Below are 26,359 nucleotides of genomic sequence, written 5' to 3' on the forward strand. Positions count from 1 at the left end.
TGACCTCGGGGAGAGGGGTCCTGGGAAGAGGGTGGAGAGGACCCCTATCTGTGACAGAGGAACCCCACGTCACAGCCCCGACCTGGGAGGTCCGCTGCGTCCTCACCCGGGCTCGGGTTCCGACAAAGGCCTTTCCTTTGCTTTCCAGAAACTTTCTCCTTGGGGATCCGCATCTCGAAGAGCAGGCTCCAAGGTCACAGGCTTGGCCACAGATCTACTGGAATAGGGGTAAGGAAGTTTCTGCGGAGGGGGGAGAGGGGAGGGGAAGCTCTTGCAGAGTGAAATGAGGAAGCGCAGGGTAGTCAGTGGTCAAGGCCAGACCTGTGGTCAGCTTTCTTGGTTTGATAGTTAACCAGCCTGCTGGGACCTGACCTTGGGGTTCTAGTGCAGATGCTGCGGGGGAATGGGAGGCTCTGCCGGGAGAGCGGAACCAGGCCGGGACTGGGGAGGGTGGAGAGAAGTGGAGGGGGCCGGACTAGACACCTTGTCAGGTAGGGCCCAAGCCTGCAGGAATGAAGTGGAGCCCCCCTCCATCACCCCAGCATTTCCTCTCCCTCATCTCCTGGGTACTGTTGTTTACAATTTTCTCCGGAGGTTCTCAGATTCTTGTGGGAAACTACCCTCTCACCCTACTCCTGACTTGACCGTTCTTCCACATCTGGGCAATGCACCATTTGCCCAGTTAGAATGTACTTGTTCCATGTGAGAAACAAGCGAGGAGCAAGGCACTGGGGGTGGGGTGGGGGTGAGGGCGAGGAGCGAGGCACTGGAGCTTTCTGGAACACTGTCAGGGGAAGCCAGGAAGTGGACCTGGAACGGGCACCTGAGGATTTCCGGACACCTGGAGTGTACACCTTAGGGCACAAACCCACATCTTTGGCACAGCCACAAGACACCTGGGATGTTTCTCCATGGCCTGTGGGGACCCAGAGTTTCTTGTCTGTCCTGGGAGAGGGAGCTGGAGAGACATCAGAATGACATGCCCCCGGGCTATTTGTATAAAATGCAGATTCCACCTTCTCGTTCTCAAAGGTTCTAATTCCGGGAGATGGCCCAGGAATCTGCATTTTAACAAACACCCCCAAGAGCTTCTGAGCCGCGGTGGGTTAGCCGCACTTGGAGAGATGTCGGCCAAAGCTCTTGGGCACTACTGTCCCACAGTGAGAAGCCTGGAGTCGGCAGTCCCTCCTTCCTTTCTGGGCATCCCTCTGGCTTGCTGTGGCTTCAGGCTCGGCTCCTCCCAGTCTGTCCCCTGCCCTCAGCCTCTTCAGCTCTCCAGGCCTGGTGTTTCCTTTTTCCTTTTTCTTTTTCCCGACCTCACTGGAATGCTGAGCCCCTTCTTTCAGAAGGTAAGCTCTCTATTGGCATCAACCTGGACCTTTAGGACGCCTCAAACAGTTGTGCAGCACTGGGTAAATTCTGCAAGGCCTGGCGTGTTCATCTTCAAGCCATTCTTGGAGAGCCTGCACCCTGCAGCCACTTCATTTGCTTTTCTTAAATGGTTCTGATTTGAGCCTAAACCACCCCCTCCACTCCCACCCCAAGTCCTTGAGCCTCCTGAACTCCTGCCCTCTGGGCTATCCATCACAGTTTCTTTCATTCTTTTTAGTCCTCATGGAATAAGAGGGGCCAAAGAAAAAAATGTTCTTTAACAAAAGTTAGAAAATGTCTAAATTTCTTTATCTCCTGGAAGAACTTAAAGTAACCACATTTTTCTGGGATTGATTCTCCCCACCCCTCCACCCACCACCTTCTATCATAAACATAGAAAGTTGGCAGATAAATTATACAGAGAGTCAGTCCTCAAAGTTGGGCTTTTCCTTGTTGCATTAAGAGCAGCATTTTGTAATTGTCCAGATAATACGAGGGACAGTACTTGTGAGAGTGAGTCAACAGCAGCTTCCCTGCTGGTGTCTGCCCTCTCATCGCCCCGTGGGTGGACGCGCAGCACCAGGAAGGGATCCTCGCAGAACATGCGCAAGGTGGAAAGGCTGCGGGCTGGCGCCGGGAGGGCTGCAGGGACAGAAAGCAGTAACGAGGCCGGACAGGCCCGTTTTTCTGCACCTTTGAGCAAGAAGTGGGAAATGGAAAGTGGTCTCTTTCTCTTCCCAGCAAATATGGGGCCTTGCTCAGAATTTCCTCCGACTTTGTGTCCCCGAGACACTGGCTGCCCAGTTACATGGAGCCGGGTCCGGAGAGAAACTGCTGGTGGGGGTTGAGGAACGTTCTCTCAGCTCTGTGAGGGCAGACAGGTTCTGTGTGTGATGACAGATCCTGGGGAGGGTCCTAACTGAGTTCCAGATTCATCTAGAACTCTCTGAAACTTTTATTTTTCTAAAATGTTTGTCACTTTTAAAAAATTGTATTTTGAAGTTTGATTTGTTTTCCATTATTCAGGGGTGCTTCAAGAAAGCGATAATATGTGTTCTTGTTGGGTCCTAGGAGGGTGCTTAACTTGCCAGAATCTTCTCAGCTGTAGCTACAGAAACAGCAGTTAGTTTTGTTTGCTAACCACGTAGAACCAGCCATCTGAGGACCCCGCAGGCTGGGCAGGACCCCCCGCCCTGGGACCAGAATGGGACCACACCTGGTCCTCCAGGCAGCTGCTGGGCTCCAGGATGCTGACTCTGCAAGATCTGTTTTGACCACGTAAGTGCCAAGTGTGTGATTCCCACTTCTTAAGTGGCCCCATTCTCCCTGAGAGGGGCCCGTGTCATTGCCTGTTTACAGAGGAGGAAGGCGAGGCTGAGGGAGGCTAACAGCCTGGCCCCAAGTCACAAGCCCCTGCTGGATGCGCACCCGCCCACCTGGGCATCCCAGGGGCCCAGAGCGCCAAGGGCTTCAGTTAAGTGTGTGTGCATGCAGAAGGGCAGGAGGGGTCTCGGGGGTCAAGCCCAGTTGTGATTCACAATCCAAATTCTGTCCACTTCATCAAAATCCAGGCCAATGATCTTTCACTTTTTCATTGAAGACCTTAGAAATCTGCTTCCCTGTCTTCTCTGCTTTAATTCTCTGTAAGCCAACCATCATTTCATACCCTAAACCAAAGAATAAACTCTACAGTGATAAATAAGAACATTAGAAAGGACAGGCTCTGGTCCACGGGGAAGACAAGCACCTGCAGGACAGCTCCACAGAGCCTTGGAGGTCACCATGAGGCCATCCCAGTACCACATTTTCAAAATAGACAGAGAAAGTGAGTGCTCCTGCTCTGATTTGTTAGTTGTCATAACACCAAGCAAGTGACAGAGGGGACGACTGTGGGCCAGACTTGGAAGGCACCCGTGTCATGTAGACACAGTCCAGAGCAGCCTGTTTCAGACAAAACGTCTTGCTTCTGAAACTCTTGAAACCTTCTTGGCCCTTGGATGGGGCAGAGCTCACCCGGACGCTTCCGAGCCCACGTGAGCCCACGTGGTGGCGGCAAGGAGCAGGAGCGGTGGCCTTTCAGGGGCTGTCTCCTCCTGGAGGGCCAGGCAGAAGTGACATGGGCGCAGAACAGGTCTTGCCAGGGTGGTTTTCCAGACAAAACTGAAAGAGAAAAGATGTCTAAGAAAATGCATGAGGCGACTGACGATGACATAAAATAAAAAAGTCATCACAAATTCTCATGAAAAACATGATGGACCGACGTTCCCCGACTTCATTTGAGACCGCACCCAAGCTCGTCCGCCTCTTTGACCTCACCTGGAGTTCTGTGACGTGCACCGTGGTATACACCATGGTATTCGGAACAACCCACTCGTATTTGGCTGAACGCCTTTCTCCAGTACCCACTGTGGGTTCAGAACTGTCTCTTCAATGAGAAGAAAGCTCCTCCTTTAGATCCAGGCGAGGGGGTCCTGGTCCTGGCGCAGCACTCTCATGGAATAAGCCCACTTCCTCCCTTCCAGAATATTCTCCAGGTACTCAGGGCCACACAGCCCCCTTTACAGGCCTGTCTTTCCTGGATAGACTGTTTTGCCAGTCCCTGAAATGGCCAAGGAGAGTCCTGCAGGGGGTTGGCTTGGACACAGAGCTGGGTGTCCACGTGCCCCATGGGAGAGCTTTCCTGGCACCGGACCTGCTGGAAGGAAAGGGGGCTGGACTGCAGACGGGGCACCAGGACCGTCTCCCTGGGGCACCGCGTTCTAGTGCAGAGTTCCGAGGAGGCCAGGAAGTCTACATTTGAACTGGACTTCCCAGCCTTGTGTTGCTCTGAGAAACTTAAGGAAACAATTAGATAGAGGCACTTTCTGGGCAGAGGTTGCCTGGCTGGAGTGGAGGGGCGAGGGGAGGTCTCCTGCACGAGGACTGTGGGCTGCTCTCGGTCTCTTCTTCTAGGCCCCACGGATGTTCGAGGCGCCCTGAGTGTGTCCTGTCTAGCTCAGTCCCTGAAAGCTCTGTTGAATTCTCACCCTGCTATAGCTAGCAGTTATTTGGAGCTAAGAAATGAGTCACCAAAATAATGCAATGCCTAGCTAAGCTTCCAGTCAAAATTATGGGGACTTTCTAAAGAAATAAGTTACGAAAAATGAAGTGGACACTGCAGGTCCCTTTAATGAATTCAAAGACTCTGTTCCAAGATGGAAATAATGTTAAATAAGGGCGTTTAAGGCAGGGGAGGTGGCCAGGAGAGAAAGGAGACCGACGCTGAGCTGAGACTACACCCAGGCTCTATCTCAAATGCAAATGTGGGTTATGTGTAGCAAAATTCTGTTTGTTGCTCTGTGAATTTAAAACACAGCACAGCTGCATTCTTTGAGATGCCGCTAACTCACAGCGTGGGTCAGTGTTCACGGTCAGGCTGGGCTGACCCTTTCTTCTATGCTATTTAAAAGACAAGATTTATTAAGAAAATTGAGGACAAGCAAGAGTGCAAGGGGAATGTTAGGTTTCATTAAGAAATCAGCTCCTTGTCTAGCACAGGAAACTATGTTCAATACCTGGTAATAACCTAAAATGGAAAAGGATTGGAAAAAAATATATATATATGTGTATGTGTGTGTGTGTATGTGTGTGTGTATAACTGAATCACTTTGCTGTACACCTGAAACTAACAGAGTGTTGTAAATCAATGGTACCTCAATTAAAAAAAAAATCAATTCTTTAAAGGATTTTAGCACCATGATTGTTGGCACTTAAAGAGTGTTGTGAACTGTAAATGAGTCATCCATTCTTTGAAGGAGGCCTCCTGCATTGCTGAAAGGCAGCAAATTGCATTTCCTCCTCATCCAGTCTAACAACAACAGGTAATATCTTTCAGGTGTTCACTACCTGCTAGGTCATTGGTTGAGTGCTTTCCCAGCATTTAGCCCTCACTACAAGCCTAAGAAGTGTTGGGTACTAGTATTATGGCCATTTTACAGATGAGGAAACTGAGGTAGCTAGCAAGAGGCCAAGGGCCCTGCCCAAATTAACCAGCTAAATACTAGGGATACAAAGATAGGTCCCATATGCTCTCTGCCTTTAGGAGGTTTATTGCCTAGTAATTTTTTTTAATGTTGTAAATTTTCTAATTTTAATAGGCTCAGACCAGCTTCATCTTCCAACTGATCTGAATTCGGTGGGTTTCATTCAAGTAAAACAATATGAGGTATTTTTTTTTAACCATGCATTGTTATTGTCATGGATTATAATAGGAATGAGGGGAAAACTGTCTTATGGCCTCTCCAGTCTTCACTTGGGAACCTGACTGCCGGGAGAACATTCTCATTTCCAGATTGGAATGTGGTATGTGTTATGCTTGAACGATGACAAAAACAGTGATGATTCTGTAACAAAACCTCAGGGAGGCTATTAACAAGTTGGCATATCTAATTCATGTGGAAACGCTCATTTTATTTATCCGAGAACTGCACTGGCACTCATTTAATTAAGAATCTGGTCCCGTGGAAGGGCGATTTTGTGAAGTTCATCATACTGCGGACAGACATGAATTCAGACGCAAAAGAAAGCTGGTTACGCTTCTCAGGGACAGCTTATCTCCCTTTGACCCTCCCATTTCACATGGTTTGAGAGCTGCTTAACAAAGGAACGATATAGTTATGTTGTATCATTTTATAAGATTTTTAATGGCGAATTCATCTAACTGCTAACTGTACCAGGCTTCTGAACAGCTAAAAAGGAAAATGCTTCCAAATTTGACGCCAGCTAAGGAAACTGTCTCTGTGTATCAGAAGGCAGGTTGACACCTAGCAGCTTTCTCCGCTGTAAATAAAGCGTTGGTGTCATCTAATCTATGGGATAGGCGTTAACGAAAAACTTGAGGAAGCAGGTTTGAATGAGAAGGGATCTGAGAAAAGCAGAGAACGGGAATCAGATGGAAACTGGAAGGGGACAAGGAGACTGGAAAAGATGGCAGAGGAGGACACCCAACACCCCCACTTCCGCCAGGAAGCGCTGCTCACCTGTCGGAGCCCTCTGTCTGCTGATCTCCCACATCCAGGTGCCGGGAGCAGGTGTGTCACTGCCACGGCCCAGCCTTCCTAAGCCTCCTCACCTCCAGGTCTGGATTCTCTGGTCCAGAGTAAGCGTTTTTTGAGCACTAATTATGTGCCAGGTGCTGGGCTGGGTTGGGGTCACACCCATTTACAAGGAGAACAGGTCCCTGACCTCTAAAGCTGATGTTCTGGTCAGAGGAGACGGTCGTAAACAAGTAGATAAATAATTGTGGGAGGAGATGCAGATGGCGATTTGTGCTGTGATGAGAATCAAGCAAGGTAAGGGGATTGAGTGTGATGGAGGGACAGGAGGGCTGTTTAAACAGGTGATTAGGGAAGGTCTCCGTGAGGTTGTGACATCTTAGCAGGGAAGGAGTGGGCCGGGGAGCTCCAGGGGAGAGCACTGCCGACAGAGCAAGTACCAGGGCCCCGGGGCAGGGAGGAGTGTGAGATGAGCAAGAAGGTACCAGATGTAGCTGAACTGGAGAAGGGGAGAGAGTGGAAGATGCGGGTGGAGAAGTTACCCAGGCCAGATCCTGTGGTCTTCTAGGCCAAACTCTTGGATTCTCTTCTTTTTTTTTAAAGAGTGAATTCTATTATACATAAATTATACCTCTAATTTGATTTTGTTGGCTTCTTTCTTTTTTTTAAATGGAGGTACTGGGGACTGAACCCAGCACCTCATGCATGCTAAGCACGTGCTCTACCGCTGAGCTATGCCCTCCCCACTTGGATTCTCTTCTAATTGGAATGGGAAGTGGTTGGAGAATCCTAAGTAGGGGAGTGATAAGATCAATTTCCATTTTTCAACGGTTACTCCATGGAGCCTGGGTTACAGGAGGCTGAGAGTAAGGAGGTGAGTAAACACAGTGACCAATCATAGCATCTGTCTTCTTCCTTCGGAGGTGAGTGCAGGAGGGGGTCTGTGCCCCCCTGGGGGCCTGGTGTTTCTGTGGAAGTTAGAAGGACAGATGCCCTCCTCTCTTTGGTACTGAGCTGCAACCTCTGCCACGTGGAGGAGCCAGAGAAAGGGGGCGGGGCAGCATCAAGGCCGCAGCTGCCTGCCCTGAGGTCCCAGGGCCGCCAGGCTTCCTGCAGCTCTTCCTCTGATTCCAGAGCTGTTAGCTGAAGGAGTTCTAACAAACACATGGAGGTTAGAGACAGAAAGCAGATGGCCAGGGAGGAGTGGAGGGAAAAAAAAGAGGGGGAGATCGACCTTGGCCTTGAGCGTGGGTGGGATCCAAGAGACGCATGAGCTTTGGCCCAAAGATCTCAAGCAGAGAGGACTCTGTGACCCTGGCAAGGGGACAACTGCGTGTTTTTGGTCCAAACATCCAAGTTACTCAATTCCCCAGGTGACACGGCCGCTGGGGGACCTATGAACAGTCCCACAGCTAACAGCTGGCAATTCTGAGTTTTAAAAAATCAGAATGTTTTTTAAATAAAGAAACAAAACAAGGCAGTACCTTAGTGTGTATAGCATAGGAGGTAAAGCAAAATTAATTCACAAGGATTTCCTTGAAAATATAGGGAAAGAAGATCCTGACATTTTTCTACAAATTCTAATGGAAACTAATAAAAAATGAGCAAAATATCACATCTATTGTCTTTATTCTGTGTGATGCCCTCGTTACTTTAATGTGTGAATGCTAAGTATTTACACAGGTTTTTGTAGCTTCTCTCTTGCCTTAAATTAACCCCCAGCTCTCAGTTTTTCGGATAAGAGTTTAGCTTCCTCAATCACCACTTGTCTGACCTACCATAGAAGTTGCAGCTTAACTCCACGCAGCGGGTGGAGGGGAAGTTTAGAATGACTAGAAGTCAGGGTGCTTGTCTGGGGAAGAGGATGATGAATTTAAAATGGTAGGTACTGCTATATGTAGACTAGAAAGACAGCAAGGTCCTACTGCAGAGCACAGGGAACTATACTCCATACCTTGCAATAACCTATAATGGAAAAGAATCTGAAAAAGAATATATGTATGTATAATTATTTTTGCTGTACACCAGAAACCAACACAACACTGTAAATCAACTATACTTTAATTAAAAAAAAAAACTCAATAAGTAGAGGTTAGACATTGAGGAGAGAAGGGGAAAGAACCTTCATTTTAAAGCAGGAGGCCTGGCGTCTCTTTGCGGGCATTGCTGCCCATTCAAGCCGTCTCCGCATTCTCCAGCCAGCACGCAGGGAGTCCTCACGGGGCTAGGATCACCCTGGGGTGAAGTGGGAGAAATGCCCTTCTGAAGGGGCCTCGAAAAAGTTCTACTGTGCCGTGCGTGTGTGTGTGTGTGTGTGTGTGTGTGTGTGTGTGTGTTACAAAGTTTAGTGCAATGGTATTTCCAGCTTTTACTTCCAGCTCCCCCTCTCCTTAGGTGCCAGTCCGTAGGTCCTAGCTAGGCATCGATTTGGTGTCAAACACTAACCTTTCCTCAACCTTCTCTGAGGCCTGCAATCCTCACAGTCAAGGTTGTCTTGCCTCCTCTCTTAGGATGAGTTTTCCCAGGCTGGGAAGCACCTCGGTCCCTCGGGTAAGGAGACTGTAGGTGGGCTGATCCCACCAGTTCACCTGGCATTTCTAGACACACTTACCTCCTCCCATCCCCGACCCCAGTGCCTAAACCAAGCAGGTGCAATGACCAAATCTGTGTTTAAATAAGATTAGACTGGCAGCCAAGGACAGGGTGATTTAGCCTGCAGCAGAATCTCCTGGAACACTTGTTAAAAATACAGACTCCTGGGCCCTGCCTGGATAACGTCATTCACTAGGCCAGGGAGGGGCTTGAGAAGCTGCATTTTAAACTCCTGCACCTGTCTCACCCTCACCTCCACCCTCACGATTCTGATGCATTGATGTTGGACCTGGATGAGAGGGAGGCGAAGCTGGAGGTCAGGAGGTCAGTGTGGAGCCTGCATCATGTGTGAGAGATGCCAGGGCGACCAGGCAAAGGCACCGCCAGAGAGAGGAAGAGGAGGAGACAGACTCCAGGGGCAGAGGAAGACGGGTGGGAGGGGCCGGGCACTCTCCCGCCTGTGTCCAGGCCAGCACCCCCTTTCCAGCAGGACGTGGGGCGCTCACACACGATGGGAGGGGGCCTGGGCCATGTCTCCTCCGTCCGGCTCCAGCTGGCTCTGCTCCCCTGACAGCAGCTTTCCCTCTGGGGACAAGCCAGGGCCGCTCTGTGGGATGTTCAGGTTACAGCTGTGCCCTGGCCTCAAACACGGCCTCTCCATGGCCCTGCCTGATAAAGTTACCAAATGCCAAGTGTGACAGATTCCTGGACGGGGGCGGAGAGTGGAAACCACGGCTGATCCCAAAGGGCTGTCTTTCGCTTCCCAAACTCAATGATAACAGCTGCACCTGACGTTTCCAGAACCTTCCTCTTCTGGGGGATTTAAAAAATGCCTCGACTCCATGGGCGTTGTGACCCTGGGGCTTTTTTTTTCTAAATGTACACAATGGATTGTCACATACAAGTGTGAAGGTTATTTTTCTTCTTCGTTTGCTATGAAGCAGTGGGAGACTTAATGTCATTTGACAGACATGGCTCATTCCTGGATATAAATGGCTCCCTAGATTTAGAGATTCTAATTGGCTCTTTTCTTAGACTTGTCCCTTTTGTATTAACAAAGGCTGTATCTTTGTGGGTGGTCCCCTTGGGCCTGAGAAAACCATTTTACCAGGAAAAACTCACCTGGGAAATTTGCCTCCTGCTGCCTTTATGCTCATCCCAGGCACCCGGTTTAGGGCTCCGCCCAGAATGGCAGCCCTGTAAATGCTGCTGGTCCTCTTCCTGGAGAGAGGCTTCACCCGGAGACGGGGCCCTGGGCCTGCAGTCGAGACCTCGTGGGGACTATGGACTCACAGGTAGGAAACAGGGATGGGGGTCAGGGGGGTACTTGTCTTAACTCCCTAGAGAGTTTGTGGGTTGGCGCTTAATTTGGAGGTCCTGCAGCAAAAGTGAGGGGAAAGGGAGGTGAGGCCAGGAAGGAAGGAAGGACGGGCCAGGTGGGGCATGAAAAGCCAGCTGCTGTGTCACAAGAAGATGCAGCCTTCAGCTTGGTCACACAGGATGTCTTCTAGGCAGGCCAAGGGAATCCACCACACTTCAGGGGAGGAGAGGAAGAAAAAGGACTTTATCTCCTGGATCCCGTCTTTCTCTGGTCAAATTCTCTCCATGGCATGTTAATTCCCCCACAGTTCTGACCACACTACCTGCCTCCTCCAGGCAGTCACTGGGAAGCTGGACCCTGGGCTCCACATTTCATTCGTTCACATTGGGCCTGGCATCAGATCCGTAAAAAACATACAGAGCCCCACATTCACCCAGGGTTGTTAAGAGCAGCTGCTGAAGCCAGAGGACAGGTGGGGCTGGGAAGACTCATAAACTGGATTTGATTCAGCGATAAACAAGGAGTTAGGGATAAAATAAAAAGGCGGGTTTGTTTGTTTGTTATTGTTGTTTGTTTGCCTTTTCACTGAAACTCTGTCCCTGCTAGACCTCCAAATGCCATTTATAGCTTCTTTCTTGAGACTGGCGTCTGTCTTTATCAGCATATGACAGGGAAAAGGAAAGTCCTGGAGAAGTTGTGGGGGAAAAATTTCAAATGTCTTCACTTCCCAAATCACCCCATCTCATTGCTCTGCCATGCTCGACTCCTTACTGTGTGACGTCGTGAAAGTCACTTGACCTCTCTGAGCTGGTGCCGCAATTTCATGAGAGTCATCGTAATACATACAATGGAAGGTCCTTTTGCGAAGTCAGTGAAATAACAGATGCACAAGCACTTTGAATACTTTGGTGTGCTCTCTAAGGCTCTTGTTAGTACTCCCCTCTCTTCCTGCAGCCCCACCCACCGTCCCTCTTGAGACATTCTGGCTTCTTTCTCAGGCCTTCTTGGGCTTGGTTCCAGCTGTGTTTCTAGCAAGAATCTCTCCAGTGCTGGCCCCAACCCCATTTGCTCCTTCAAGGTCATCTGTCCCTTGGAATAACCTCTCTTTGGCACTCTATTAGGGAGAATTCTGACGTTCGCATCAGGGTTCTTACTCTTTTAAGCTGTAATGATTTGCAAGGGCAATGATTTCACAATTTCACAATAAAAGGAGCTTTCTTTTGAAACAATGAGTAAGCCCTGCACAAGTAGCAACATGTCAGGAGCCATAACAACTTGCATGGGAAAAGCTGGTCTGACTGTATCCTGCAGTCACTCTTCAGGCTGGGAAGAAATGCAGGTGGCTTGTTTGCTTCACTGCTAAGCCTTTTTTTCCCCCCCTCAACACCCTTTCCTATGCATGGTTTCATTTTAGCCTCCCAATAACCCCTATGAGGTAGGAAGGGCGTCTCCATTTTTACAGTAGAGGAAGCAGAGGTTCCAAAAAACTGAGTGATTTGACCAAGACCCGAAACAGCCAGTCTGAAACCAGAGCAAATGAGAAATCGTGTCCTCTAAGTATCTTCTGTGCAACACTGCTGCGTCACTTCCACCTGTCCTTTCCCCCTTTATTCTTGACTTTCACAAGTACTTCTGTCTCCGGGGAAAGTGTCCGGCCCCTGGCAGGGGCGTGTGCTCTTGGTAACACAGCTGCTTTGACTCACCAAGTAAGTCGCAGAACCACGCAGCCCTGAGGGGACGGCCCAAGACCACACGGCCAGCCTCCTGCCTTGAGCTCAGGGGAGGCCTTGGGGGCTCTTCTCATGGTGGGGAGACCTGAGCCTTACCCTCCACCTCCAGAGGCATGATGGCCAGACTGGAGACCGACAGGTCTCTTATTGTGCAGAATGTCATTCTGTTGGGTTCTGTTTTTCTCAGGGGACTATGCAAGGACATGGGATTCTGAGAGGGGATCTGAGGGGTGGGAGTAGAGTGAGCAGGGGCTGGAGAGGCAGAAAAATGTTGGCAGAGGAGCTTCAGAGAAAGAGCAGAGATACTAAAGTGGATGGAATGTGGCTATGTGATATGCGTGCACCTTCCTTTGTTCCCCGTGAGAGCTTCAGTCAGACACTCGTTACTGGTTGGAGCTTTTGGAGTTAAGGGAAGTGGGGTGGCAGCAGTGGGATGGGACTGGGTGGGCATGAGGGGAAGCAGAGGCAGCTCAACTGTGCTTAGCCACGTGCAGGTCACATACGGAGGATTTCATCACAGAAGCGGGGGGTCTGTGGCTGGCCTAACTCATCAGGGCACCTGTTTCCAAATCGAGAGATAAGTGTTTATCAAGAATTCTTCTTTTATGTCTGTTCAAATCATTCCTCTTTTAACTCAAATTCAAGCCCATTTCCTCTGGTTTGGCTCAAGCTGAATCCTTGCTGGTGTCCCAAACTTTGGCTCACAACATCCAGAACTGCAGGAGAGGGGGCAGCTGGGGAAGGACAATGGCTCTGGCCAGAATCAGTGGAAACTGTGGGCCGAGCAGTTCTGGAAGATGAGTTATACTAGTACGGAGGCCAGGGCTGTAGCCATACGAAGGAGCTATTACTGTTCTTCAGAAGAGGCAGTGAGTCATTACCACTTGGTGAAACAAGTTATCAGGGAACTCAGAAATACCTGGCCCTGCCGGTGGTGTAAAGTCTAATGCTGACTGACAGCAAACCCAAGCGGCCAACAATACTGACGGCAGCGTGGACTCACAGCGTTCACTGGTAGTCCGCATGTTTCCAGAGTTTGTTAAGCACTATTTAGTGTCCTTGGCCCTGTCCTGTCATGCAAATCCACCTTCTGCCTCTGTGTGTGATGGGCAGATACAAGCCCACGTCTGCTTCTCAGCAGTGAGGATCCTTCTTGCTTGTTAATGCAGCCCCACCCTGCTACGCTCAGGGTGTTTTGCACAGAAGTCCACCAGGTGCTTGTCTCAGTCCATTCAGCTGCTATAGTGAAATGCCAGAGGCCGGGCAGCATGTAAACAACAGAAATTTAAGGGCTGGAAGCCTGAGATCAGGGTGCTGGCACGGACAGGTGAGGACCATCTTCCAGGTCAGACTTTCTTTCTTTTTTTTTTTTTTTTAATTGGAGGCACTGGGGATTGAACCCAGGGCCTTGAGCTTACTAAGCATGCGCTCTACCACTGAGCTGTCCCCAGGTCAGACTTCTCGTTGTGTCCTCACATGGCACAAGGGGCTAGGTTATCTCTCTGGGGCCTCTTTTATTAAAAGGGCGCTAATCCCATTATGAGGCCTCTGACCTGATCTCATCACCTCCCAAAGGCTCCACCTTCCAATACCGGCACATTGGGCTTTAGGATTCCACGTATGAATTTCGGAGGCACACAAACATTCAGACCACAACAATGCTACAATTTGCAAACTTAACTAGTGTCTGCCTCCATGCAGGGCCCCACCTATAGTGATAATTAGAGGTTTTGGTGTGTATTTTTAAAAAATAAAGATGCAAATATTTATCCAATATGTACGTATATGCATGTGTGGTATATTAACATATCAAAGACAGGGAAGGTGACTAGGTCTTAAATGACAATACATCTATTTTTAAGGACCATTGTTTTTATCAGCCATTTAGATTTCAGGGCACATTTTACTTCTCATTTTACTTGACACATGAGAAAATTGTTGCGAGCTAGTTGAGCTGTAAGGTGAACTTGACTATGACAATGGGACACAGCTCAGCAAAGACAGCAAGGTCAGCTGCCCAGTTTTCTGTTCGCCTCTGCACGCTGTACCTACTGACCTGGTTCAGGATCACTTCCTTGTTCTCCAAACGACTATTAGATTCACACCAACGTCTTCTGTGCAATTAACCGGTAGGGACACCATCTGTATATGGAATGAATGGATTCAAAGAGACTGATTAGTACCTGTAATTAGTGCCAGCTTTGCGCTGACTTATCAGCTGAAATTCCTTTTTCTAAGTGGGTCTAGAAATTCTTGGGTAGTTGGGAAAAATACCTTGCATGGCAAAAGTCTGTTTAAATCTCCAGTCCTGCTATGCCAATTGGTCAGGATAAGCTAGATATGCTATAGTAACAAACAGCCATTCCACCTTAGGATTTATGCAGCAGAAGTTTATTTATGGTGCAGACCACTTCTGAGGTCTGAGCAATTATCCAGATCAACTGTCTTCACATGCTGACTCAGCATTCCATTCGATTTTAAGGCGCTTCCTTACCAACACACATTTTCCTAATTGCCACAGCAGAGAAAAAGCAAGGAAGAACAAACGCTCCCACCTGGAGGTGACATTGTCATACTTAATTTGCAAAACCGAGACCCAGGGCCACACCGAACTCTGAGCAGGCAGGTGTATCAGATGTTGGCGCCTGTAAAAACAAAAACAAACAACAAAAACCACCCCAAACTTATTTCCGATAATGCTTTGTTATTTTTGTGATTCTGTGGGTGGGATGGACAACTTCTTTGCTGGTTTTGCCTGAGTTTCCTCATACAGCTGTACTTGGGTGGATCAGCAGGGCTGAAAAGTCCTCGATGTCCTCACACGTGTGTCTAGCTTTGGTCCTGGCTGTTGGCTGGGGGCCTCGGTTCCTCACGTGGCTTCTCAGCCTCAGTAGACTCAGCTGACTTCTTTACACGATAGCCTCAGGACAGTGGTCCATGAGGACAAAGGCAAAAGCTGCAAGATCTCCAACCCAGGCTCCAGAACTGCACAGCACTCCTGCCACATTCTTTTGGTCAAGGCTAGTAACAAGGCTATCCCAGATTCAAAGTATAGGGCAATAGTCTCTTGATGGGAGGAGCTGTAGATATTGTAGCCATGTGTTTTAACCTATTACAGTAGGGTACATGAACAGGTGATTCTTGTTATTTATGGTAGTTATAGTCTATAAAGTCGTTGCAAATAGAAAATGTTGAATCATTGCTCCAAGGGGAAATACAAGGTTAGGTTCCTATAAGCCTCTGGATACAACATTTTTATCAACTGATCAATAATAACTTTATTTTATGTGTGTATCAATTTAAAGACATCTTATTTAATACACATGGTTGACTCATTTACATTGAACTTATGGCCAGTACCACTATAACTCATGTCTGAATGAAGCTTATTAAAAATACATGTATTTCCTCCATAAGGCACATCACAGCCTTCATGTGCTTAGGAACACTGGACAGCACTTCAGCATTACAGTTGGAAGTCATTTAAACAGCGAGATTGCCAATAAAAAGCACACAAATATGGGGAAAAAAATCACTAAACAACCCCCCCCAAAGGATACATGTTTATACCCCAAGAACTGAAACAAGACGGCTTGTTTTACCTCAGCTGGGAACATGTGCGTCAGACAACTCCAATTTTTTTCTACCACTCAGCACAAGTCCATAAATGAGAATGAGAACAACATGAGGACTGATTTGGGGGTTGCAAATAAAGTTTAGTTAAGGAGGTGAATTTGCAAATGCAGAACTCACAAATAATGAGGATTAAGTACACATGAGAGAGGGAAAACAGACCGATGAACAGGGGTGATTCTGTCACACTCGTCCAGGGGAAAACAGGAAAGAAATGAACATTTATGGAGTATCTACTATGTGCCATGTGCTCAGTTTTGATAGCATCTTTCTAGGGATTTGTCCACCTGTTCATAGTATCCCCTTATTATTATTTTATTTCTGTAAAGTCACGTGTAATCCCTGTCATCCCTGATTTTAATAATTTGAGCTTTCTCTCTTTTTTCCCGGTCAGTGGAGCTAAAGGCTTGTCAATTTTTTAATATTTTCAAAGACTCAAAGTTCCACCTTTCTAATTTCTAAAGGTAGAAGATTATACATTATTAATTTGGGATCTTTCTTCTTTTTAAATATAAGCACTTACAGTTATAAATTTCCTCTATGCATGTTTTTGCTGTGTCCCGTAAGATTTAGCGTGTTGTGTTTTCATTTACATTCATATAAGTCTTTATTCTAATTTCCTTTGTTTTTCTCTCTCTTTTTGATATGTTGTGTAATTTCTAGATATTTGTGAATTTTCCAAATTCTCTTCTTTTTTTGTTGATCTTCTGTGTAATTTTTATATTTATTATTGAAAGTGAGGTATTGAAGTTTCCAACTATTATTGCTGAATTATCTATTTCTTCTTTCAATTCTGTCATTTTTGCTTTATGTATTTTGGGACTCTGTTCATAGGTACATATATGTTTGTAACTGTTTTATCTTTTTTGATAGATTGACCATTTTATTATAACATTTTCTTCTTTTCTCTAGCAAAAATTTTGCCATGTATTAATATAACATAGTATAATTAATTTGTGTAATGTTTTATCTGATATCAGTATAGTTACTCCAGCTTTCTTTGGCTACTATTTACATGGTATATCTTTTCCATATTTGTGTCTAACTCCAATTCTGCATATGTTTACACCTGATGGAGTCCCACACAAGTCTTTGAGGTTCTATCCTTTTTTCTTCATTCTTTTTTCTTTCTGTTCCTGGGACTGGATAACTTCAATTGACCGATCTTCAAGTTTGCTAATTCTCTCTTCTGCCTGCTCATATCTTCTTTTGATCTCCTCTAGTGAATTTTCCATTTCAACATCAGAATTTCTATTTGGTTCTTTATATGTATATGGAATTTCTATCTCTTTATTAATATTCTCTATCTGGTAATATATAATTCTTATATTTTCCTTTAGTTCTTGAGACATGACTTCTTTCAGTTCTTTGAATGTATTTAAAATAGGTTGATTTAAAGTCTTTGTCTAGTAAGTCCAATGTCTGGACTTCTTCAGGGACAGTTTCTATTGATTGCTTTCCCCCCCATGTATGGGCTGTACTTTCTTGCTTATTTATTTGTCTGATGATATTTTATTGAACATTAGATATTTTAAATAATATAATGTGACAACTCTGGAAATCAGATTTTTCCACCTTTCCCAGGTTTGTTTTGCTGCTGCTGTTTGTCATTGTTTGTTTGTTCAGTGGCTTTTCCGAACTAAGTCTGTTTTCTTTGTTAGGTTGGCCATTAAAGTCTCTGCTTAATTAGCTTAGTGGTCAGTTAGTAATTACACAGAAATTTCTTTAAATGCCCAGAACTAATGTATCTCCCAGTCTTTGCTGAGGACTTTGTGTGAGTGTTGAAGCACACCTTCAAGACTAAGCCAGGCAGTTGACAACTGTCCTAGCCTTTACTTCCTCCTTTTCAGAGCCTCAAGGTCAGCGAGAGCTGAGAATTTAGGGCTTTCTCAGGTCTTCCCTGAACATGCTCACAGCTATACATATGCATACATATTCTTGTAGATTCCTAAGAATGTGTCAAGGTTTTCCTAAAGTCCTCAAAAACATTTCATTCCACTGTTTTTCCTTTTAAACTTTTTGGTTAGCTTATTGTTTGCCCCAACTGTTACCCACCACTTTAGGCAGCTGTAAATTTAAATAATTCCCTCTAATTGTTGTCAACAAACACACCAGGGTAAAAGGCTTTTTACACTGAGTAAGCTCCAAGTTAGGTCAAATAAAGATAATCTTGCTAGTGAAGTCGTTCAGAAAAATAATGAGACAGGTCAAATAATGACAATTCTCTGAGAATTGGGTTTTAAACGTGCCCCCTCCAGTGGCTGGCAGGTTTCTGGTTGTCACCAGTATTGGAAGCTTTTGGTTTTCAAGGCCACAGTGGAACTGGAGAGGGATCATGTTAAAATGCCACAAACTTGTTTGTTCTTACTGAGATCCAGTGGTTTTTCTTGGAAAAAAAAAAAAATCTATATTTTTATTGACTACATAGGCTAACCAAAAAGCCTTTTGTTAATTTTCAGAGTTTTGAAAAAAGTTGATTCTGATCATTTTTGCAAGTTTTCTCGTTGCTGTTATGGAGGAAAGATTTTTTTGAAGATCCTTTTTCACTCATGTTCCTTGGTAGCTATTTTGATCTCTGTTATAGCAGTTAGGATCATGTGACCAAAAATATAAGTTAACAATGGCTTAAATACACAAGTTGTATTCTCTCACATTAAAATTTAAAAATAACTTCAAATTGTTCAGGGACAGCAGCTTCTTTTAGCTTTCAACTCTGCCAGTCCTAGAGTGTGGCCCCTATTTTCATGTTTTGAGATGACTGCTCAGCTCCAGCGATCACATCTGCATTCCAGGAAACAAGATGAAGGAAGAAAAGCACACACCCTTCCTTTTAAGTACACCTCCCAGAAATTGCACATGATATTTCAAACCATAGTTACAGAGCCACACCTAGCTACAAGAGAGCTTGAGAAATATGGTCTTTATTTAGGAGGCCATGTGTGCAGCTAAAAATTAAGAGTTTATTACTAAGAAAGGAGGTAAACTAGCTGCCGCATGTATTTGACAGGTGAAGAAACTGAGGTTTAAAGAAGCTCAGTAATTTATTCAAGGACACCCAGCCAGTATGTAGTGGTGGCTAGGATTCAAATCATGTAGTCTGATCCTTAAGGCTGTACTTTTAACCATTCTGCCATACAGATTCAGAGAAGTTAAATAACTTGATGAGGTCACAGAGTTAGCAGGTGCAGATCTGTCTGACCCCAAAGTTCATCTTTTTTCCATTATTTACCCCAAGTCATCTAGTTTACTCTGGTAGGCCATCAAGAGAATGGGAAAAACAGACCCCACTGTTCATGCTGAAAATGCCTGGTTCATTAATATGCCTGAATCAAGTGCATTGGGTGTCTTTTAAACACAGGACAACAATCGGCACCCAAAGGCCAGCAAATGGACCAAGATGACAGATACTCAGAACTAGAGCTATTAAGAAACAAACGCTGTAGAACTTACTTGCTGTCTGAAATGGGATTAAGGAACCAGTAAGGTACAGGCTGTGAGTTGCTGTTAAGGAATCAGTATTGAAGTTTATAATCTTGAACAGAACACTAAGTACTAAGTTTGTTTTGTTTTTCTCACTAATCTCCCGGACTCCTAACCCTGCTCCAACCAGTTAGTAGGTTATTGGTAGTCCGTTCCACTCACATCTGGCTCTGGGGTGGGTGGGGCCCAGAGTAAGCCCAGGACTTAAGGTTCCCTTGAGCCCCCCCCAAGGTCTACGGCAACAGACTCCAATGCCTGCCTTAACTCACCCATTTCTTTTCTTTCTTTGTCGACTCTTTATTTTCCTTCACCTCGGATTATCCTAAAGCTGAGTTAATTGAGACCTGAATAAGTAAGGTCGTATTGTAATTACAAACTCAGGACAAGTTTTCAATCCAACCGGAGCTCCTTTTCACATGGTTCACAGAGGATACACTCACCCGGGCAGGTAGCAATGGAGTTGCAGTTTGGTAACCAAACTGAAGCACAATTGAAGCTGCGGTGACTAATACAGCTGTGGCCCCATTCACTGCCACCCAAAGATAATCCACTGTTCTCTGTGGTTGGAATCCATCACACACACACAGAAGATTGGGTTCCAGCAGCTAGAGTAATTCTAGCTCTGTCCAATGGTGGATGTTTGAGCCCCGGCAGTTAAACTCCTGGTTGGAATTTGGGCCCCATAGAAGCTGCCATCTGTCCCCCTCTTTTGCTTCTAAAAGTCTCCTCACTAGCACACAGAGGGTCCCCATTGCCAATAGCCCCCTCCGCGCCCTGGCACCCCCAAAATAACCTCTGCTATTACCTCCCCTTCACGAGCACACAGGCGCAGGGATAACTTTAGCCTCTGCCTTGGTCCTCCACTTTGAACTTTCTCCAGGCTTCCCCACTGGTCTTTCTGTTGCTTCACAGTGGAATTCTTTCTCGCTACAACAAGGTTAACAGATGTCTAACATGAGAATACCAGATTGCATTTAATTTTTAAAATTTAGTCAAACACTTTATTTTGAGGTAGTTGTCGATTCATGTGCAGCGGTGAGAAATGACACAGGGAGATACCACGAGCTCTTTACCCAGTATTCCCCATGGTAGCATCTTGGCAAAACTATGGTATAATAGCACACTCAGGATATTAACATTGGTATAGTCCTCAGATCTTACTCATATTTCCCTTGTCGTGTGTGTGTGTGTGTGTGTGTGTGTGTGTGTGTGTGTGTGTGTATTTAGCTCTATGCTCTTTTACCACATGTGGAGTTTTGTGTATCAGTCACCATCTCTTGTGCTGCCTTTGTAAAACTGTCAAAAATAATCAAGAATGAAAATCATCAAAAATAAGAATAGAAATGAGTTTTATTTGAGCCAAACTGTGGACTAGCCCAGGAGCCCGCTTCCCAGATGACTCTGAGAAACTGCTCCGGAGAAGCATGGTTTCCAGCACTGTTTTATATCTTGTCAGAACCAAGAACATTAAACAAGTCAGGAATGTACTTCTTCAAGGTTTTAAAAAAAAACCAGACCAGCACGTACATATACAGCACGTACAGTATGGCCGTGGCACTTGGGACGGAAGTCTTACCATGAAAGGAGTACCAGCGCTGGCATCTCGGGAAGAGGAGCATTTAGTCTTCAGCATGGACGTTCTTTATTTCTGGTCAATGTGCCCTTTCTTTTAATAATTAAAGCAGGTGTACAATGTCTGTTTGATAGGCCACAAACCGGCTATTTTAGTTAGCATGAGATTCAAGTTGACTCACGTGTAAGCCAGAATGTCTTCCTAAAGTCTCAATAGGTGAAAAAAAATTTTTTTATCATAACTCTACCCATCTTCTTCCTGCTCCCTTCTCGACTCCCCAGCCCTAACCCCTGGCAACCTGTTCTCTATTGCTGTAATTTTGTCATGTCAAGAATGTTGTATAAAGGAAATTGTACCCTATGTATCCTTTTGGGATTGGCTTTTTCCTCTCAGCCTAATTCTCTTGAGACCCATCCTAGTTTTTGCATGTTTCCATAAGTTGTTCCTTTTGGTTGCTGGGTAGTATTCCAAGGAATGGAGGTACCATGGTTAATTTAACCATTTACCCAGTGAGGGACATCTGGGTTGTTTCAGTTTGGGGCTATTATGTAAGGCTGCTGTGAACATTCATATATACAGGTTTTAGGGGGAGGGTATATAGCTCAGTGGTAGAGCTCATGCTTAGCATGCAAAGGTCCTGGGTTCAATCCCCAGTATCCCCATTAAAAAAAATAAATAAACTTAATTACCCCCCTGAAAGAGGAAAAAAAAAAGAATACCATATATATAGGTTTTTGTATAAAGATAAAACATAAGTGTTCATTCTCTGGGATAATTGCCCAAGAGGGCAGTTGCTGGGTCACGTGGTAATTGCCCGTTTAGTTTTACAGGAGACCACCAACTGGTTTCCCACCAGCGATGTGTGAGTGATTCAGTTCCTGTGCATCCTTGCCAGCAACTGCTACTGTCACAGCTTTTTCTTTTAGCCATTCTGATAGGCGTGTAGTGAAATCTCATGGTGGTGGTTTAAGGTTTTTAAATCTATTTTTATATTTCAGCTTTTAATTGTAAACTGATTTGTGCAGCTTTCCTGTATTGTTTTATTTTGTAATACAATATTTTGTTTTTTACTTTTTTTTAATTGATGTATAGTTGCTGTACAATATTATATAAGTTATAGGTGTACAATCTAGTGATTTACAGTTTTTAAAGGTTATATTCCATTTATAGTTATTATAGAATATTGGCTAATTCCCCATATTGTATGATACATCTTTGTGGCTTATTTTATACACAGTTGGTTGTACCTCCTAATCCCCTGTTCTTATACTGCCCCTCCTCCCGTCCCTCTCCCTACTGGTAACCACTAGTTTGTTCTCTATATCTGTGAGTCTGCCTCTTTTTTGTTATATTCACTAATTTGTTGTATTTTTTAGATTCCACATGTAAGTGATATCATACAGTATTTGTCTTTCTCTGTCTCATGTACTGTTTTTCAGAAGCTTCTTTACTATTAAACAGCTGAGTAAAGTGTTGGAAAAATTCATATATTCCACCGAATTTCTGCTAGTATTCACATAATCTCATTTCACTCATCAGTGCACACAGTTTTTATTATGCTGAGAATTCTATCAGTGTCTACTTTTGAGACATGACTTGATGCACTTTGTTGAAATGTTTTCAGTGACTGTCAACTCAAAAGTTAACATGACACCTGCTGCATGAATAGTGTAGTTAATGGGCTATGCTAGCCTTCATGGGCCTATTGTAAAGGGGATTGCTTTGTCGACATACCAATTATATTTCCATATTCATAAAATATTTTTTCTAATCAAAAAATTAAACTATGAAAAATAGACACCTGACTATTTCTTTTCCAGCCCTTCAGGAGTGAGAATTCATTTAGGCCACCTGCCCAGCTCTGATGTGCAAGCTGCCTCCTTGGTCCTCAACTCCATGCGGCCCAGGTCCCACCCCAGCTTTCAGGCCATCATCCTTGCCCCTGGGGGAAGACGAAACGTAAGAGCAGAAGCTCAGTGTTCAAGCTTTTATCGGTCTGTGAGTGAAACTGATGTTTTTAGCAGACAGCTGAAATGTTTACTTTGAAAAAAGTAGAGACCCCTTGGCCGGGAGACAGTCAGGAATGCATGTCATTGAATCTGCAGGTGACCCGTAGTTACTTTGGCCCTACTTGAGTGTCCAAAGTGTTGAGGGGAGAATGAGCCAGTTTAACAAATAGCTCTCACCTGCTTGGGCTCTCTCCGCTGGTCCTCTGAGCGTATGTGTTTGCATCTCACACCCACATACATGCATGGAATGAGCGGCTTGCGTAGAAACCCTGCAACAAACATCAAATCTGTAGGTTACCAGGGAGTCCCCACTAGGTTCACTAGCAAAGCAGTTTCTGAAAAGACTGTATATAGTAGGCACATGCCTCTGAAAGCAGTGCGGCTATTTATTTTTTTAACAGGGGATTCTCACGTTACGAGGACATCATAGATTACTGAATAATTTATTTAATGGTAGATTATATGGGCGTCACGCTTTGCCAATGAGCTCATCCCCAAATGTCTAAAGGAGATAAGGTGAGCAAAACTAGAGCTCAGGCTTGAGCGAGCTGTCTGTTTCTTTTCTTAGATATGCGTAACTGTTAGAGCCGTGTATTTTACTTAATATTATCTCAGCTGCGCTGTCGTGTATATAATAGAGACACCACTTTATTGTTGACATTTAGCTGACTCGTAACAGTGCATACAACACACAGCACTGGGAAATATAGAATAGGGTAATGAATGGCCTTGTCTGTGCTTGATCACAACAAAGGACTGTGATAAATATATGGGTATGTTTGTTCTCTGAAAATACAGGGAAACAAGAGGGAGCAAAGTTCAATGAAATGATGTTAGATTTGGGAAATGGAGACAAGAAAAAAGATCTGGATTGGTGACTTTCTGTGGACCTCTACTGTTAACCTTTTTAATGATTTGGAGTAGAAAAACAATTAGTTCCAAGCTTACAGATCTTAGGTTTTTGCCTTTAACCGTATACAGTCTTCGGGTAAACAGAAGTACCTTGGAAAATGGGCACATGTTTCTGTCAAATGAAATTTTGATGAAAAGAAAAATGTATTTAAAAAGAAATTTAAAGTCTGACAACAGGAAGATGGCAAAAGGCTTGGACAGGGATGTCACATGAGAAGAAATTCATGTAGCCAATAACTGTGGCAAGAGATGCTTTATTTAATTTTTTAATTTTTTTAGTATTCAGGGAAATGCAAGTTAAACCTGTAATGAGATATCACCATACACCCACGCAACCAGTTACAATTTTAAAGTTTGACAATAACAAGGACTAATGAGGACAGAGAGTGGGAAATGCTGCTAGTGGGCGTTTCAGTGGAAGCAGTGGTTTTGGAAAATAGCTGCCATTGCTGACTGAAGTTGAAGATTCACACACCCTGTTTTCAACTGAAGAAATGCCGCTGTGGGAAAACGCCCTGGAGGTGGATGCGTGTGCGTCCTGTGGACCGGGATATATACAAGAATGTTTAGAGAAGCGTTGTGCATAATAGCCCCAAGCTGGAAACAACCCAAATGTCTGCCCGACAAAGAAAGGATAAGGGAGCATTAGAGCCACTGGTAACAGCAGGGATGAATTTCACACACGTTAACGCTGAGCAAAAGAAGCTGAGCAAAAGAAGCAGGACAGGAATCCGTAGAATAAGTGTCCACTGATGAAAAAGCTTATGAACCGGCAAAACTAAGTCTGCTTCGGGATGCTTGGAGAGAGGGGAGAGCTATAAAGGAAAGCAAGGAAATCATAATAAAGGTCAGGATGGTGGTTTCTTCTAGAGGAAGGGAAGGATTGTGATCACAAAGAGCACTCGAGACTTCTGGGCACCGGAAATGTTTTATTTCTTGACCCTGCTGTGGTTTCATGGGTTTTCACTTTACAGTTCTCACTAAACTGGATGTGAACGTTTAATGCACTTTTATGTACGTATGTTATATTTCACACATGCACGTGCACATGCGTGCACGAAAGAGATCAAGATTTGCAAAAAGAAACTCCCTAATTCAGTTTAGTTCCTTTGAAAGATAAGCTTTAAGTATTCAGTTCAGTTTCATGAACATTTAAAACAATAAGCCAAATCTTATGCATAGTTTCCCATGAGAATCCTAGAACGTGGAGCTGGAAAGACAGCCGGAGGAGAGGGGAGAGCGCTAGCCGCCAGAGCAGAGGCTCCTTGCCAGCCAGCCCTGACCCTCAAGGACCGTTTCCCCGCGCTGTTCCCTGGGCCTCAATCCTCATCTGTAAAAGGGATCAGACCCTATTAGAACTCCTCTTGAGAGTCTCCTAGTGTATTCTTGGGCGTTCTCTATGGGAACTTTTTTTTTTTTTAAATAAGAAATTCCTTTCACTTTGATGACAATCTACAGAACACACGCATTATCCGGGTCCTCTGTGTGTCCACCTTAGAGCTGACAGCGCCAGCACTGCTCTGTGATGATGACCACATTGGGGCCCAGATGTGCTGTTCCAATTGTCTCAGGCCAGCCAGATGAAAACACGGGTGACCTTGATGAGTACAGCCTGCGTTTGCCAGGTGACCTCATGCAAGGCTCACAACCAGAGTTTTCACGGGAGTTTGAAGAGACCACGTTCTGTGAGATCTGAGTCAGGGGACGATGCCCAACCTCAGGAAGTGATTAGGTGCCCAGGACAAAGTGAGGGGCAGTTTACTCTGCAGAATCACGCCATCTGTCTCCTTAAATTAATGCTGCTAGCTTGAGATTTATTGGTTTGCTATTTGGTTATCAAAATCATGATGTTGTTTTGATTTTATAGTTGTAGAAGTTATAAGCCTGCAGACATACGCCCAGTTTCATGTTTGTACATATTTAACTAACAATCTTATAAAAGTAATTTGCATCCACACTGAAAAATCCTCAAACATTTTTTTCTTGAGGAGGCCCCCACATGTCATTCAAATTTGAGCTGCACTGAACCCCAGTGATCTCCACTGAGCCTCCTGTGATTCTGTTTCCGTTTTGGAAGTTAAGACCTTTCTAAAGCAAGTGGCAGGGTGTGTCCCTGGTGCAGCCAGGGACCCCAGCCCCTCATCTGTAGACGACTTTGCCTCCAGGGGACATTTGACAGTGTCATGACACAGGTTTGATGGTAACACCTGGAGGTGGAGCCTAGTCAGCAGAGACCAGAGATGTTGCTTCTCAGCCTACAGTGCACAGGACAGCCCCCATAACAAAGCACCCTCCAGGCCGTAACGCCAGTGGTGCCCAGGTTAGAACCCCTGGCTCCGCTCTCTACAGCTTTAACTTTTATAGGAAGGAAGCCTTCTCTGTGTTTGTTCCCAGGTAATCAGGACAAGGCAGGAGTTTCCTTTTATAATTTACCTTTCTTGGCACCTGTTTCCTCCCACACGGAAGAAACAGACAGGCGAGTGAAACAGTCCCTCAGGTGTGAGGTCAGTCATGTGACTGGCTTGCGTTAAGCATGGAGGTTTGATGGGCTCGGTCACTTTACTGTTTCTGAGGCAGTCTTACTCCTGGTCCTCCTCTGTCAGGTCCTGGTCCACCATCTACACGGAGCGACTTTGCTTTGTAGGGACCTGGCCCCTGATGATTGTAGCTGGTCTCTAGACGGACGGTGCTCCCAAATGATTCCC

At 45.3% G+C, this 26,359-nt stretch overlaps 2 long non-coding RNA genes across 5 annotated transcripts; both read left to right on the forward strand.

Annotated features, from left to right (window-relative positions):
• Positions 1–8,019, forward strand: LOC141574389 (uncharacterized). 2 transcript variants are annotated; one of them, XR_012501406.1, is made up of 2 exons: positions 1–228; positions 2,443–8,019. It is a non-coding gene; the product is annotated as an uncharacterized LOC141574389 (long non-coding RNA). The 2 variants fall into 2 exon arrangements; XR_012501405.1 differs by having other exon boundaries at positions 2,520–8,019.
• A 1,041-nt stretch (positions 8,020–9,060) lies between these two features.
• On the forward strand, positions 9,061–26,092 carry LOC123616830 (uncharacterized). Of its 3 annotated transcripts, none has more exons than XR_006724844.2 (3): positions 9,061–9,320; positions 10,159–10,291; positions 10,508–26,092. It is a non-coding gene; the product is annotated as an uncharacterized LOC123616830 (long non-coding RNA). The 3 variants fall into 3 exon arrangements; XR_012501407.1 differs by lacking the exon at positions 9,061–9,320 and having other exon boundaries at positions 9,335–10,291; positions 10,508–13,374; positions 22,554–26,092; XR_012501408.1 differs by lacking the exon at positions 9,061–9,320 and adding an exon at positions 9,340–9,908.
• Positions 26,093–26,359: the final 267 nt, after the last annotated feature.

The sequence above is a fragment of the Camelus bactrianus genome, chromosome 21, assembly GCF_048773025.1.
Source record: "Camelus bactrianus isolate YW-2024 breed Bactrian camel chromosome 21, ASM4877302v1, whole genome shotgun sequence".
NCBI classification, from domain to species: Eukaryota; Metazoa; Chordata; class Mammalia; order Artiodactyla; family Camelidae; genus Camelus; species Camelus bactrianus.